This window comes from Sciurus carolinensis, unplaced genomic scaffold (genome assembly GCF_902686445.1).
Source record: "Sciurus carolinensis unplaced genomic scaffold, mSciCar1.2, whole genome shotgun sequence".
Lineage (NCBI taxonomy): Eukaryota > Metazoa > Chordata > Mammalia > Rodentia > Sciuridae > Sciurus > Sciurus carolinensis.
In genome coordinates this window covers 123,626-141,295 of record NW_025920154.1, presented here as the reverse complement: position 1 = coordinate 141,295, position 17,670 = coordinate 123,626, and the positions used below count along the sequence as shown (strand labels likewise).

At 36.0% G+C, this 17,670-nt stretch overlaps 1 protein-coding gene across 2 annotated transcripts in view; it reads right to left on the bottom strand.

The window, feature by feature from the left end:
* The window catches only part of LOC124974555 (LIM zinc-binding domain-containing Nebulette-like), a 75,698-nt gene that overhangs the window by 24,688 nt on the left and 33,340 nt on the right, over window positions 1-17,670 (bottom strand). The gene's annotated exons all lie outside the window — the stretch shown is intronic.

Sequence of the window (17,670 nt, the reverse complement as noted above, 5' to 3'; positions counted from 1 at the left end):
TAAATGTTTCCTTTTAATGTTAAAAATAAATCCCTTTCCATTACCTTATTTTCTCTTCTAATGATGTCTTCTACATGTGTCATGTGGAAAGGACATTGTCAGGAAAACAAAGAGTTTACACAGAGTTCTCACATTTCAAGGTCTTTATGAAATCATAGGAAATACTATTACCAGCATCCAACTAGTTATAGTGGAAGATACCAGACCTTGGGGTGTCATTGGAGGGAGAGGTCACTCCTGGTAGTATCCGGTAGGTCTCATCAGGAAGGACTATATTGGAGCAGACCCAGGGGATTAGATAAAATTTCAACCAGTCAAGATAAGCAAGAAGGAAGATTTTCTGGACATATATGAATGCTAGAGTAAAGGTTCAGAAGAGAATGCCAGTGTGCTCTGTGTCACTAAATGATCCAGTTTGAAAGAACTAGTTCATGTTATAAAGGCAGGGTGAGTCCTGAGGAGCAGCCTTTCTATGGAGGAACAGTGAAAGCTGACCTGCAAGCCCTCATTAAGCAGTGAGCTGGGTGATGGACAGACACCACAGTCAAAGCATGCCTTAGTCAATAATGTAAAGAGCTAGAGTAGTTTTCAAGCACACAGAATAAAGCCAAGAGACAAGAAGAGATGAAAATTTTTGTCTGTTACCTCCCCAAAGAGCCTCAAGCCTCGCTTTGTTCCAATCTGATTTCCAGATTTGGAGAATGATGTTTTTTTTTTTTTTTTTTTTTTTTTCCCAGAGTGGCTGCACTAATTTGCAGCCCCACTAGCAATGTATGAGTGTATCTTTTTCCCCACATCCTCTCCAACACCTATTGTTGCTTGTATTCTTTTTTTTTTTTTTTTTTTTTTTTTTACGTTTACATAGGGTAATGATGTTTATTATATTTTTCCCCTCCCCCCACCCCTCCCACCCCTCCCACCCCTCTTTTCCCTCTACACAGTCCTTCTTTCCTTCATTCTTACTGCTCTCCTTAGCCTAACTCTAAACCTAACCCTAAACCTAATGCTAGCCTGTCCCACCCCCCATTATATGTCCTCATCCGCTTATCAGCGAGATCATTCGTCCTTTAGTTTTTTGAGATTGGCTTATCTCACTTAGCATGATATTCTCCAATTTCGACCATTTGCCTACAAATGCCATAAAGAACAAACTCTAACGTTGTGTTTGTTGTAAGGATCAAAAACCATGCAGCTAAAGTATCTAATGGTATCTGGAACACAGTAGTAACAAATGAATGTAACTATTATAGTTTTATCAGTTTCCAAGGTAAACCTGTTCAAACGATCCTCCTCAGAGGACTTTGAAGACAGAGCCTTTCCTCCTTCTCTAGCCTGATGGTTCTCACTCTGCCAAATTAACTACATTTCTTCAGGTGTGTCCAGCTACTTGCTGCAGGACCTTTGCATGAATTCTGCTTTTCGATGTCCCCTCTGCTATTAGATTCTACATGTTCTTCATAACTAAATTCAAGAAAGGGTCACCATCTTTGTAAAACATTCTGTGACTCCATTCTATTCATTTCTTTAATGTCCTGCACAGACCTTTACTACAGGTTATACAGCAAAATAATATTTTATTGTAATTTTTTAAATCTTAAATTAGGCTTAGCTTTACCTAAAAATCACAAAATTGTCAGTTTTCCCAAATCTCACACCCGGTTTTCCCTATTATTAACATCTTGCATTAGTCCAATTCCTTTGCCACAATGAATCAGCATTGACATGGGTTAATACAATATTAACTGAGTTAGTTAATACTAATTATAGAATTTAGTATTAATTAATATTAACTGATGTCTACACCTGATTCAAATTTCCCTTGTTTTTGCATAACATCTTTTTTTCTGATCCAAGATCCTATCTTTTTTTCCTTTCCCTGTACAGGGGGGTGTTGAACACAGGGCCTTGCACATCCTAGGCAAGCACTGTACAACTAAGCTCCATCCCAGTCCCAAGATCCCATCTCTGATAACACATCACATTTAGTTGTCCTGACTCCTCTAGAGAGTGAGTTTCTCAGATTTCCCTTATTTTCATGGCCATGTTGATTTGGCAGGATACTGGTCATATATTTTGTAAACTGTTCCTGAATTGATATTTTTTTTTTCTTCTCATGATTAGTCTGCATTTATGTTTTTTGTTTTGTTTACCACAGAGGTAAGTGGCATTATCATCATGCCAGGGAATCATTGATCTATTTATCATCTCTCTTGTTTTATCTTTTCCAGAATGCTGTGTGAATGCAGTCATACTTGTCATTTCTAGACTGCCTTCTTTTAGTTAATATGCACTCATGCTTATTGCTATTGATGTAAAATTCACCGTAAAGTGACTTTCCCCTCCTGCCACTCTTTCATAGTGCATTCTTTGGAAAGAAGTTGCTAAGCACAGCCCAAACTTAATGAGTGGGAAATTATACTCCATCCACAGTGTAGTATCTACATAAATTATTTGGAATTGTTTAGCAGGGGAGCTTTGTCTATTCTCCCTGTTTATTTATATATCCAGTCATTTATCTATAGCAGGATTAACCTGTGGATTTTTTTAAATACTTTGAGTTATGATTCAGTACTACTTAATTTTTTTTGCTAAAATAGTCTCATCTTTGACCTTTGGAAACTTAATTGGCTCCTGTGTCTGTTTGAAGTTCCTCAGTGCTTGTGGGAGTTTTTTGCTTGCTCATTTGTTTTTAAGTTTTAATTTTTTTTATCCATATTTTTACTTTCTGGCACTACAAGATGTCCCAGACTCAGCTACATTTTCTGCCCCAGTCCTAGATTCCATCATTTCTCCAAGAAGCTGTAGTTCCTTTTCTTGGAAAATGTATTATAAACTGAGGTCTATGTGTGCTCATTTCTGTTGGAATTGTTTCTTCTCAGTCCTCTGTGTTGACACATCAAGGAAACATATGTGCTTGTACTAACCCATGTTTATACCTATCCATAAAAATTTCCATAACATAAGCATCTGTATATCAAGGTGAACATATGCTAACACTTACATAGTCAAATCTAGCCCATTATCATATGGATTGTTCTATGTTACTGGGCTATAACTTCCCACATGAGCAACAAGAAACAGTTCACATCATTTGCCATCCATTTACTTGTTTTTCCCATGGTAGCATACATATGATGGTTATCAGAATGGCTAGCCCACACACCCAACTAGAGCACAGTACTTATGAATAGTTGTTTTTGCCTTTAGACTTTGGTAAATAGATGAAATTGGAGAATATGCTAAGTGAAATAGGCCAAGCCCAAAAAGCCAAAGGCCAAATGTTTTCTCTGATAAGTGCATGACAATATATAATGAGGGTGGGTGGCAGGTGGAAGAGAAGAATGAAGGAACTTTGGATGGTGTAGAGGAAAATGGGGTGAGTGGGGGTGGCGGACAGAAAGTTAGTAGAATGAAACAGACAGTATTACCCTATGTATACATGAATGGTGTGAATCTACATTGTATACAACCATAGAAATGAAAAGTTGTACCCCATTTGTGTACAATGAATCAAAATGCAGTCTGTAAAACTAAAAGAGATTTTAATAAAAAAAAGACTCATGTCCAACGTTAAAGTTTTCTCCCATTGCCTTCCATAACATTGTTTCACATGTTTTAATATAATTAGACTTTTGTCATATTCTCAATTATTTCCGAAGTTTCCTCAATTCCCTATGTGATATTTTAACCATATACATTAAGGTTCCCTTTTGTGATGTAATGCTTGATGTCCTTGACAAATATATAGTGTCATGTTTCCACATTTGAATTTACATAGAATAGATTAATTACCCTAAAAATATTCTATGTTTTCCCTATTCAGTCAACAAATCTTTGGCAACACTAATCTGCGTAACCATCTCTATAGATTTATTTTTTTCTAAACTGTCTTATAGATAGAATCTTACAGTATGTAGTTTTTACAAACTTTTTTTTTAATCACCAAAATACATTTATGATATATGTATGTCTTCGGACCTCTTGATTGAGACTTCATTAACATTTTAATGCCATTATATGGATGAAATTTGATTTTCATGTTCTGGTTTGTGTAGATATAAATCTCTATTATTTGGGCAAATACCTGGGAGTGTGATAATGGTGACTTCTTTCCCTTGATAAGAAACTAGCAAAATGTCTTTCAGTGTGGCTCTATCATTTTCTTTCCCATTAGCAATGAATGAGAATGTTCTTAATGCTTTGCAACCTCAGGTTTTATAATTTAGGCACCGTAATTTATTTTTGTTTTTTACTCATTTTGATGGACTCGGGGTATTCCATTGTTTTTTTAACTTGCATTTCCTTAATGACTGACTGATATTTTTAGAATTTTTAGAAAAATTTGGTTCTTTTTAGATACACACGACAGTATATTTTGACATATTATACATATATGGAGTGCAGCTTACTCTAATTAGGATGGATTCTATTCTTGTGGTTGTACGTGATGTGGAGTTTGGTGATATATTCATATGCGAACATAGAAAAGTTATGTCAGATCCATTCTACTGTCTTTCCTAGTCCCATCCTCCCTCCCTTCCCTTCATTTTCTTTTGTCTAATCCTCTGAAATTCTATTCTCCCCACCCCCCTCTACTTATGATGTGTTAGCATCCACATAACAGAGAGAACATTAAGCCTTTGGTTTGGGGGGATGGGCTTATTTCACTTGGCATAATAGTCTCCAGATCGACCCACTAACCAGTAAAAGTCATAAAATAATTCTTTTATGACTGAGAAATATTCCATTGTGTATATATACCACATTTTCTTTACCCATTCATCTGTTGAAGGGCACCTAGGTTAGTTCCATAGCTTTGTTATTGTGAATTAAGCTGATATAAGCCTTGATGTGGAAGCATCATTGTAGTATGCTGATTTTAAGTGGATTTTATCCAAGGAGTGGGATAAATGGGTCAAATGGTGAATCCAATCCAATTTTTGGAAGAATCTCCATAGTGCTTTCCATAGTGGTTGCACCAATTTGCAGTCCCACCAGCAATGTATGAGTGTACCTTTTCCCCACCATCCTCACCAACATTTATTGTTACTTGTATTCTTGATAATTGCCATTCTGACTGGAGATAGAATCTCAGTGTAGTTTTAATTTGCATTTGTCTAATTGCTAGAGATGTTGAACATTTTTTCATATGTTTGTTGACCATTCATATTTCTTCATCTGTGAAGTGCCTTTTCAGTTCCTTTGCCCATTTATCAATTGGCTTATTTATCTTTTTGGTGTTAAGTTTTCTGAACTCTGTCTGGGAGGTAGTTCTGCCAGAGTAATGCAAGGTGTGAGATCAATAGCTTCACTGCTGGAGGGGATGTACTTGATGTGATTAGAAATAAAACTGAAAATAGCTCCAGCCTCTGGATGTAGTTGGCAAAAAGTGGGGCAAGTAATAGCCCAGCAGACTAACCAGAAAACAGATCCAGAGAATGAGACAGTCTAGTAGGTGTCAATAGGCTTCAACATAATCTGACAATCTGAAAAGTCTTACCTATACACAAGGATGCATGTATACTCAGGAGGGAACAGAGCTCTAGTCATATATTCCTGACTTAGCATAGGTAGAAGAGACACAAGAGGGTCCAGTGGAAACTGTGAGACTTGGAGGATTTATAAAATGCCTAAATATGAAGGAATTCTCCAGTTGTCAGACATATCCATCATTAAAGAAGCAGAAACCTTATTGGCTCAGGGTGTTTGAGCCCAGCCTCTGACCAATGATTGGTGAATCATCAATCTGTGCTTACCTAGGAACATTATCTAGAAAGCAAGCCTTAAAATAAAAACAAGGGAGAAAAATCCAGAAACACCTGAGCCTAGATTTCAGCAGCTGTGCGTAGTAGGGAAGACAGACTGCAGAGAATAGTACTCGGCAAGAAATTTAGCAAACAGAAAATAGCAGTAACAACCCCTAATATGTATAGGGGGTAGAAGGGAGAGTCAGAACCTCTAATACACTATCAAATTATCTGATTTTCAACAAAAAGTATGACACAGAACAAAAAAGTGTCACTCATAATCAGGAAAAACAAGCAGGCAATTGATCCCATTAATGGGCACAGGAATTGTATTTAGTAGGCAAAACTTTCAAAGTTGCTATTGTAAATATATTCAAAGAAATAAAGGAATTATGTTTAAAGTATGACAGTGACTCAGCAAATTGAGAATATCAGTAAAGAGAGAGATTTTAAAAATAAAAACCTAATGAAAATTCTAGACTTGAAAATTATATGAACTGAAATGCAAAATTCACTAGATGGGATCAACAGCAGATTTCAGATGATAGAAGAAAGAGTGAACTTAAAGTTATACCAGTAGAATTATTCAGTTTGTAAAACAAAAGAAAAAGACTGAAACCCTCTGTGAGACTTTATCAGCTTTAAATTAGGTGAGAAGAAAGTTTTCAAATTGATAACCTAAGCTTTTCGCTGGGTGTGGTAGCACATGTCTTGTAATCTCAGTGATTTAGAGGCTGAAGTAGGAGGATTCCAAATTTGAGGCCAGCCTAGACAATTTAGCAAGACCCTGCCTCAAAATAAAAAATAAAAAGGACTGGGAATGTAGTCCAGTGGTGGACCACCCCTGGTTCACTCCCTAATACTGGGGGGAAACATAACCTAAGCTTTTGCCTTCAGTCACTGAGGGAAAAAGAGCAAATTAAACACAAAGAAAAGAAATACTAAAGATTAGAGCAGGAACCAATGAAACATAAGATAAAAACAATAGAAAAACCAGTGAAACCAAAACTTGCCTTATGGAAAGATTAACAAAATTGATGAACTCTTAGCTAGATGGATCAGGAAAACAAAATAAAACATAAATTACCGATCTCAGAAATGAAACAATGTATCACAGTTAACTCTACATCAGTTCAAAGGATTATTGTGGGGGCTGGGGTTGTAGCTCAGTGGTAGAGCGCTTGCCTAGCACGTGTGAGGCACTGGGTTTGATCCTCAGCACCACAAATAAGTAAATAAAATAAAGGCATTTTGTCCATCTACAACTGAAAAATTTTTAAAAAGCTTTTTAAAAAAGAATTACTGTGAAAGCAATAAAATAATACTCTGAAGAATGTTGCCAGCAATAAATGTTGCCAAGGATATGGGGGAAAATGTACACTCATACACTGCTGGTGGGAATGCAAATTGGTGCAACCATTATGAAAGCAGTATGGAGAGTCCTCAGAAAACTTGGAATGGAACCACCATTTGACCCAGCTATCCCACTCCTGGGTTTATGCCCCAAAGACTTAAAATCAGCATATTACAGCAACACAGCCACATTAATGTTTATAGCAGCTCAACTCACAATAGCTAAACTATGGAACCAACCTAGGTGTCCTTCCACAGATGAATGAGTAAAGAAACTGTGATATATATACACAATGTAATATATTATTCAACCACTCTAGTCTCTACCTACCTCCAAAAAAGCACCAACATGTGCCAACTCATTCAAGAGAGCAGATGTGGGGTTAGAGCTGCTTCCTTCTTCTGTTGCTTACCACTGGCCTTTGCCTCTTTACTGATGCTGATTGTTTTGATTGATGCCATGGTTGTGCTGGTGTTGTTATGGGGAAAAAAAAAAGAGAAATAGGAGATCCTAGTGGGTGGCCTGCATTCATTAAAAGACTCAGAGGGAGGCTGAAGCTGCAGTGCCTGTCCTTTTCCCCCACAGATTTTAACATGGCCAAGGAAGTCAGCATAGCATCTTTCTCACGAGGAAGGCAGAATTCTCCAACTCTTTTGCCTTTTGTTACTCAGTAGGAAGAGTTGAGAAAAGACAGAGCAGGGAAACATCCCATGCTTTTAAAAATGCAAGGGTTAGCTTTCCAGAGCACTGTTATCTTTGCTGGGTGAAGAAAAAACCCTTCTCAAAAGAATCTGTTGGTATTTTTCCATTATTTGACTAGAAGTTAGAAAAGTAGTTACTAATAAAATTTCGTGTTAAATAATGTGGCCAGGAGAAAATTTGATGTGGAATTTCAGTTGATGGTGGGATGATGTTGGTACCTTTGGGAGTGTGGATAGTGAGAAAGAGTGTGTTGGGATTAATGAATAAACATTTTTGTGAATTGCCTTTGTTTGCAACTGAACAACTACATTTGTTAATTACCTTATATCATAGAAACAAGACTTGCACATATATCAACATTGCAAACATGTTTTTACCAATTATTTGTACACTTAGTTGGTGCATGACACTTTTCTAGGTTTTATAGGATATATTGAGGATATGATCCTTGCTCTCAAATATACATAATTAAAAGAAGACATGACTGCATTTGAAAGGCAGGAAAATGTTGGCAGTAAATCTATCACTATTTTAAAAAAACATAGCCCTTTAAGATGCAAAGTTTCTCTTATAATAAATTCTAATCACAGAAGTATTGCTTAATCAGCAGTTTTAAGATTTGTTGATTTACAGACCAGTTCAGTGAATTTTAGTATTTCTTTATTACATTTTTGTCCATCTAAATATGTTATTCTTTCTCAAATCTTTCCCTAATTTATCTAGAAGAAATTTGAGGTGAATATAATACTTTAAGCCAGCAAACTTGATTAATATTCAATTCATAGTTTAATAAAGGACATTTGTAGTTTAAGTATAGGGATAACTTCTGTTCCTTTGAAAGGGTTTCTTAATTAAAACCAGATGAGAGTAGAAAAGAAGGTATTCAGAACACTAAATAAAATGGATGTACTTTGTGGAATTGGCAGAATACATCAATACATGTAACAATGATTTATAATTGCATTGGGTCCTAACACAGCAGTGTAGATCAACACAGGCACAGTAAGTAAGACAACTAATATAAAACACTAAGGTGAAAGGGTTAATTGGCCTTGCTGGGTTCAATTTGCCACTCTAGTGGCTCTTTCTGTTGTCTGTGTAAACAGAGTTGCTAAGTACTTTCCCACTAACCTGCCACTCTTTCATTTATACAATTGAACCACCAGTGAGGGATGAATGTTGTTAGCCCTTTTCTTCCTCCTTTTCTGCCCACTTCATGCTTTTTCCTCCAGCTGTTCTTACATATCTCTCTAATCCTAATCTTTCCTTAGTCCTTTTGCTTTTTTTTTTTTTTTTTTTAAGTTTCTTTTTTCTCTTACTTATGGATTCATGTGCATGGATATTATACCTGGTTCTGCTGAACTGTACTTAATTCCTTCTCACCTCTGTTTTCATTTTATCAGTTTATACCTCAAAACTTACTGAAACGCTTTGAAGTTTTTTTCAAGTAGCATTTTAAAAACTCTTAAAAATTAAAACATTGTATGTATAGCTAAAGTCTCCCTGAAAGCAAAAAAAGACTAGGTCACCACCCCATATCAGTGAACCACAGCAGAATGCAAATCTTAATTTTATGAAAATGGGCATAAAATAAATAAGATATAAGGGAAAATGGTGATATAGTGAGCTTAAGTTGTGGTTTACAATTCCTAAAAATTTTCTGAAAACTGAAAAAAATTTTTAAATCTGTTAAATGACATGTTCAGTCATGTTTTCTTATTTACTCTTAATATGCTCTAATTATTCTTTTTATAATGGAAAAACTGATTTTATTATTATCACCGATGCCAAACAACACTTTAAAACAATTAAAATATTTCATAAAAGCATAAAGGTATTTTCACATTTGCTACAATCATAGTATATATATTTCTTGGCATAAAGGCACAGTCTTTGGAGTTTAAAGTATCCCCAACTGCAAGATTATGTATATAAAACTCCCATTGTTGTTTAAGTAATAGTGGATTAATCAAATTAAAAGTTATACTATAAAATAAAATGGAAATTATTTACTCATAAGATTCATATTTAAATCATCTTTATTTATACAATATAATCCTCAGAATTCTAATTTAATTAAGCTTCGGTTGGAGCAAAAATATAATCACTTAACTAAAAGCAGTCAAAGAGATCAAAAATAGTTTGTTGTGAGCATTTACTAACTTTAAGTACTTGAGGTTTTTCTCAGCACTCCAAGCTGCCAAGGCATTATCATGTGCTTTTTTCTCATAAGAAATACTCTGCCTCTGATAATAATGAATGGTTGTATCCAATTCTTCCTCCAGATCTTTGACTCACTTTCTATAGGTCTCCAGCTGTTTAGCTGTAAGGCTGATCCTTTTATCCACTTTGTAAAGTCTCTCCTCTTCCTCTAACTGGCACTTTTCCTCTACTATTAATTTCCTGTGGAGTTTCGTTGCATTTTCTTGATACTGTTCCATCTTTACTTTAAGTTTCTGCTGAAGCTTCTGATTCTCATTTTCAAACTCTGTTATTTTCTGACTGCAAAGATTCTTGTTCAGTCTGGAGATTTTTAATACGTTCTGTAAAATCTTCTTTTGTTTCATCTACTTCAGATAAGAAAGTATAAATTTGATTTATTTCTCCTCCTTAGGTTTTTAAAGAGGCATTTAACTCAGCAGCATAAACCAGTTCCTTCGAAGCCCCTTTTAGCTGATTACCTGAGTGAGCACCAATTTCTGATTCACTCTTCATCTCCAGCTCTTAGTTACCATCATGTTTTAGGTCTTCTCCAAGCACAGGAGCCTGATCTTTCATCTTTAGCAAGGGTTTGGTCAGAGACTTAATGTGATTAACTTGTTCTGCCTGTACTTTAGAGTCTTCAAATGTTATTTTCTGTTTATTAAGGTCACTCACTTTTCCCTTCCATACTTCATCTTCTTGTAAAAGGTGTTTCAGATTTTCTTGCAATTGGGAATTCTCATTCAAAGCCTCTTTTATTGCTACCTTTAGTCCTTCTTCATTCATTTGAAATAGTCTTAAGGTTGTTTTAGCTTCATCTACTTGTGATATGAGGGATTTTGTTTCCTCGTCTAGGGACTTTATGCTTTTTGATATATCTGCCATCAGTTCATCCTGTTCAGAATGTTTAGATTTCTCTTCTTTTACTTCTTTTCTAGAAAGAGTATTTTATCCTCAAGTTTAGATTTGGACCTATTTAGCATTTCATGTATGGTCTCCAAATGTTGCACTTCTTTTGATGACTTCTCAGAATTGGCATCCTTTAAAGATAACTGTAAGCCTTCATGTTCTTTTTGAAGAAGGCTAACTTTATCAAGTAGTTTACATTTTTCTTCAATTAGTTCAGAAAGTTTTAGAGCAAGCTTTTTTTCTCTCTTCACATAAAGCCTGCTTCTAACAGACAGAACACTTCTCCACAGAAACAAGAGAACAATAAAAAATCCAATAGCTGCACATATTACCAGCTCCCGATGAAAGGTATCAGGATTAGGGCCTGGTCTTCCATCTTCAGGCAATGTTGGCACAACCCTGAATATTTTTTCCAGACCCAGGTCCCAGTAAGACTGAGGGGCGGCCCTTGACCCCTCCATCACACCAAAACTACTTTGGCAACTACATCCTGCCCAGCCACGAAAATAGGCTGTGGACACTAGACTTTGGGTAGGAGCCCAAATCTGCACCTTGTGACCAAGCTGATCACTAGGAACAGAATGCCAGGGGTGGGTGGGGAGCCAGGGAAACTGACTCCTCCCCCTATGCCATGACCCGCCCACCAGCTTTCTGCCCTCACTGCAACCCTCTGGTTTTGGCCAGGCTTCCATGGCGCTTAAGTGCTACTTATTCTGTACAGTCAAAATATCATCCAGTTGATATAACTAAAATTCTAAAGCTTAGTAAACCTTTTTGTAAGAGCTTTAATGCCATATATTTATATTTGTACCACATGCCCCTTTGTTTAAATGACTCATTTCTTTCTGTCCCCTCCCCTTTTCCTTCCTTTTTTCTTTTCCCTTCCCTCCTTCTCCCTTCCATCCCTATCCTTTTCTTGCAGTGTTGGGGGTTAAACTCCAAGGCCTTGTGCATGCTAGGCAAGCTCTCTACCACTGAACTTCATTCCCAGCCCTGTTGACACTTTCTACGGAAGCAATCTGAATTACTTCTGTAGAAAAACTCTCCTATTAGACTATTTGAAAAGTAACTTTAGAGGAGTTTCTAACATAGGCATAAATTAGTTATGACTAGTTATTTTTTTAAAGTACAACATATCTAATGTTTCTAAAAAGAAGGAGCTTAAAATGAGTTTATTTTTGTCAGTTTTTCTAGACTCCTATTTAAGGGTCTTAAAAATCTTTTTTCAGATGTCCTTTTGACATCTCATAGGACTTACAAACGTCTAAATAAGCTGGTAGTTATGAATATATAGCAAAGTGAAGGATAAGGTATGACTCTTAAATGGTTTTAGCTTCTGAAAGTGAATTATGTTGTTCGGATAAGTAGTTCATTGCTTCATGTAAATAGAAGACATCCAAATACATTTTTTATTCCTAGTTACACTGGAATTGTTGATGAGCCAGATCTGATGTTTGAAGGAAAACATTAACTAGTAGTCATTAGTTTTCTAAATATCTCTATTTTTCTAATATTTCTAATATTAGAATTTTCTAATATTTCTAATATTATCTAATATTTCTAAATATCTCTAAGTTCAAAGGTATTATGCTACTATATATGATGACACCAATTATTATTTATACTTCTATCGCCAGAGTTCGATCAGTGTAAACTAAAACACTTACCCTGTTCTGTATGGTATGAAAGTTTAGGGACTTTTTAATGAATGTATTCATGTGAGGTAATGAATATGCTAATTAGTTTGATTTTGGTGAATATTTCACAATGTATATATATGTATCAGAATCAAATTATCAGCTGGGCATTGTTTCGCACACCTTTTATCCCAGCCACTCCACTGAGGAGACTGAGGCAGGAGGTTCACAAGTTCAAGGCCAACCTCAACAAACTTAGTGAGGCCCTGAGGAACTTAGCGAGACCCTGTCTCAAAATTTTAAAAAAGGGGGCTGGGGATGTGGCTTAGTGGTTAAGTGTCCCTGGGTTCAATCCTTGGTACAAAAAGTACATATATTTATATAAATTATATATATAAATTACCCTTGTCCAACACATGTACCTTCCATATAGAGATAAAATAAAACTTCAGGTATTATAATCAGCGCCAGTTACATCCTAAACACAAAGAGGCTTAGAGATGTTATTTTTACAGCTTTACAAAAGTATTTTCAGATACATTATCTCCTTCATTCTTGCCACAATCCTGTGGGCTAGGGAAGCACAAGAGGAGAGTTAATATTGTGGAAAAAAAAAAAAAAAAAAGAATAAGATGTCCAACAGCTACTTTTCTACTCTCTAAAAATACTTCATATATTTAAATATATATATATATATATATATATATATATTTTTTTTTTTTTTATGAAGATAATCTCTATGCCAAATGACAAGGACAGCAACCTAGTATTAGTCTGCTTGGTGTAGGGTCCCCACAGCTATTACCAATGAAAATAGTGCCCACCGCAGGCCACACCCCAAATTGCCTATACCAGCTGAAGAATTCCGTCAATTTCAGCTGAAGATAAGTCACTTCCAGATAATGGATTATGTTGGTTGGTTTTCTTCCCATCAGGATCATATCATCATCATTTTAAAGATACTCCAGTCTGCCTTCCTGGAAAGGACAAAATGTTCACTCTCCTTATCCATGCCAAGTATTCCACATACATTGACTCCAGTTCATATTTAGTGTAACAATAAAGTTCTGAACACATACATACTGAAAAGCCCAAGAGGAAATTATCAGATGATAATAGCACAGCAAGCAACTCCAAGCTTTTCTCTATTTAATGTTCTATTGACTTATGTTAAAGTACTCGCTTGCTATTTTTCCAGCCTTTAGGGAAAGATTTTCCATAAATGCAACTGGTTAAATGAGCATAAAAAGTCAGTGAAGTTTTGTTACTAAAAAAGATATTTGTTATGTGTTTAGACACTATTCTAGAAAAGCGATGGGGAAAACTATATTTAATCTCATCTAAGTGAAGACAGCTTTATTTTTCTAAATCACATATGTATGGACTGATTCTTAATAAAGCCACTAATTAAGCTTCTCCTATGCATGTACATTCCATATCGGGATAAAATGCAACTTTGGGTATTATAATTCAGCACCAGTTACATACTAAACACAAAGAGGCTTAGAGACATTATTTTGACAGCTTACAAAAGTATTTTCACATATGTTATCTCGTTCATTTTTAGAACAATCCTGTGGGCTAGGGATGCACAAGAAGAGAGAGTTAATATTGTGAACACAAAAGAAGAAAAAGAATAAGATGTTCAACAGCTATTTTTCTATACTCTAAAAATACTTAATTCTGGACTATCTCAGTTAATCTCACTTCAAATTTGTTGGTGAATACTAATTTTAAGAGTCTGCATCATTTAACTTTGCTTTATTCAGACAGCAATAAAATGCTATTTTTTCATGAACCTGAACCTCACAGCTCAAAATGTTGTTCACTGTCTCCTCCTTAATTCCAAAGTTTTTTTCCAACCTTTTAGCTTGAAATTTTTCAAGCCTTTAGAAATGTTTCCAAATTATACAACAAAGATGCCCTCCAGGTGTTGGGGATTAGCTCAGTTTCAAAGTGCTTGCCTAGCATGCACAAGGCCCTGAGTTGGGTCCTCGGCCCTGGGGGGGAAAAAAAAAAAAAAGATGTCCTCTATCTGCATTTGCCACTCAACAATTGCCAGACTTGTTTTATGCATGCATAGGAGCATGTGTATGCATGCATGTATGATGCAAGTACATGCAATATGCTTAATATGCTACCTTTGAAATATTGTGCATATATTTTTTATTAATTATACAATAATAAATATTAAAATACATTTTACATAATTCATATATGAACCATCTGGAAGTTGACAACAAGAATCATGTCAATTCAGTTGTAAATAATTCACTGTTATTCTATGAACAAAGACTTTTTCTTATACAGCACAATTATTACACTTAGGAAATTTTATTACTGATACAATGTAATTATCTAACATATAATCCATTTTCAGTTTTCCCCAAATGAGCCAATCCACACCCTTCATAGCTGTTTCCGCTATCTAAGATGCAATCTAGGATCACAGGCAACTTTTAGATGTCACATCTCTCTAGTCTCCTTTAAACAATAAACATTGCCCCCAGCCTTTCTTGTCTATAAGGACCTGCGCTTCTTACAGGTATTCATTTGAGGGTTTATTGGATTGTTTCCTCCTATTCAATTCAGGTTAAGAACTGTGGGCAGGAATGCTGCTTCAGTGATGTGAAGGGAATGAACCAGAGGGTACATGAACATCAGTTTGCTCCTGGTCTCATGATGTTGAATTGTTTAAATCTCATTGTTTATTTAAGGTATTCTCCATTGTCAAGGTATCTCTTCCCTTTACAATGAAGCATTCCAATGGTCACCCTCTGAGGACAGTCTGTTCCCCCAACAATCTTTCACTTACTGATTTTAGCATCAACAGAGCACTCTTGCCTGAATCACTTATTGATTACTATGGTTGCTGTAAAATAGTGATTTTTTTTTTCTTCCACCATCCTTCTCCATTCATCAACTCTTCAAAAGTATTTCATAAAAGCAAAAAAATACCCAGGACCACCTATATAAGAAGGAAGCTCTCCAGCGAAGCTCACACACTCAAGTGAAGTCTGAAGTCAGCTCTGCACTTGCTATGTGTATGGAGATATTTCCCTATGGTGGATCTGCTTCAAAGGAACTCTGACATTGTGTCTTTGTGTCAAGATGAGGATGGGATACGGCAAAGGATCTAAAGGAATTACATTTTCAAGGTTCATTCAATAACCTTAGCTTCCTCCCTGAAGTAGAAGGCAGGCCTTGGAAAACATCAGAATGAGAAAAGTGGACATTGGCTGGAAAATTCAGGAAATCATTTCTAAAGTGTGTTTCACTCTGAAACTTGAAGTGTAGATCAAGCACCTCAAAATGATACCCTTTCCTCCTTTGTCTCATATAGCTTCCATTCAAAGAAGGACAAAGTATTCCATTCTATTCCTTTCTAAGTACTTCTCTTATGGAAAGATACCCTGAGCCCTTATGAGTACTTAACTTTATAGACATAGGCTACCATGCTTTGGGGAATGATCCCCTTAATTCCATGTTAATGCCAAACCCAGCACTTTCTAGGTTTATCCCCTAACACTGAGTTCCATCCCACCAAAAATTGAGGCAAAGCTAAAAAAAGAAAAAAAAATATTATACAATCACAGTGTAATCCATGAACATTCAGCTAATGGTGCTACCCTAGTTTTTAAGTGTTTCATCTTGTTTCTTTTCAAAGTGCCAGAGAGAAAGCCAAAATTAATGTGTGCACATTACCAGCACAGTATATAATAGAAGAAATAAATCACTAAATACTCATCTTGCGAATCTTAAGCTTTAAAGGGGTCATTAGAGAGCTAGTCCAATCCCTTATCCAATGCCAGGTTCATGTCCTCAGTATCTAAAATAGTGATGCCATCTCTGTTTCAATACTCAAGGTGGAAGATGGTCCATGACACGTGATTGTTCATTTCATCATTTAACAGTTACATTAAAACAGCCTGGAAACCAGGGAGCTAAGAATCAATGTGTTTTGCACATAAATCTACCAGCATATTGGAAAAATACAGTGATAAGAAAACTCAAATTTAATAGGCTTCCTTAAAATAGTAAGCTTTCCCAAAACAATGAAAGGAAAATTCTATTTATTGAAAGTTGATATACCAATATTAAGCAAGTCAACAGGTAATATATAAACAAAATAAATTTTCAGGCCAAGTAGAGTGGGGATTTCTCCCACTGTGTCTCTTGCCCTGAAACAGATCTACCTCAGTACCATTAAGTCAGTCCCATCTGTATCTTCCATCAAAAAGTCCCAGGAGGGGCTGGGGTTGTGGCTTAGTGGTAGAGCGCTTGCCTAGCATGTGTGAGGCACTGGGTTTGACTCTCAGCACCACATATAAATAAATAAAATAAAGACCCATTGACAACTAAAAAATTTTTTTAAAATTCCAGGAGTCTCACTTTCTTACCTTCTCTTCCCCACACTTGCTTTTATAGATTTGGTCTCACTTGGTTCAGAATTTCTTCTACACCATGATTTACCCACAGTCCAAACCAGAGCAGCCATGGCCACTCAAACACAAGGACATGTGAATATGCAGAGTCAAATGGAGCCTGAGTGATCACAACAACGATGCTACCACCAAAATGGAAAAGGAAAGGAATCTGGTTGGGAGACAGAGTTTAGGTTTAGAGTTCCAAACCTGGAGATGATGCGAACATGTTCAGTGTCTGGGTATGAAATGCCAGATCGATACTGCCCAGAGTCATCAGTAGAGAGAGCAGTTGAAAATAGGGCCAATTCATTGTCTAAGGAAAAGAGAAATGAGAGAAAAGAACAGTAACAAAGACATCTACCTATCCACCCCTTGAGCCCTTCTTACCTATATTTTAAATTTTGTTTTCTTATTTTCCCTCAGTGAATACTCTCATATTCCTATGAAATTGTAGAATCAAGAGTCAAGTCCCAAATTTCTCCTAGATTACTGGGTGCAGAGAAGACAATCGACAGAATCGCTTGGGCTGATTCTGATTATCATCCATATGTATGAAATAGCTCACATCGTTAGGGCCTTATCAATGCTTAGCGCCTTCCCTGCAGAATGAATACCACTTCTACAGGTACCCTGGCATGTCATCTCTCTTTGAGGAGAATATGAAAGGATGTTTCTATATTAAATTCATGCAT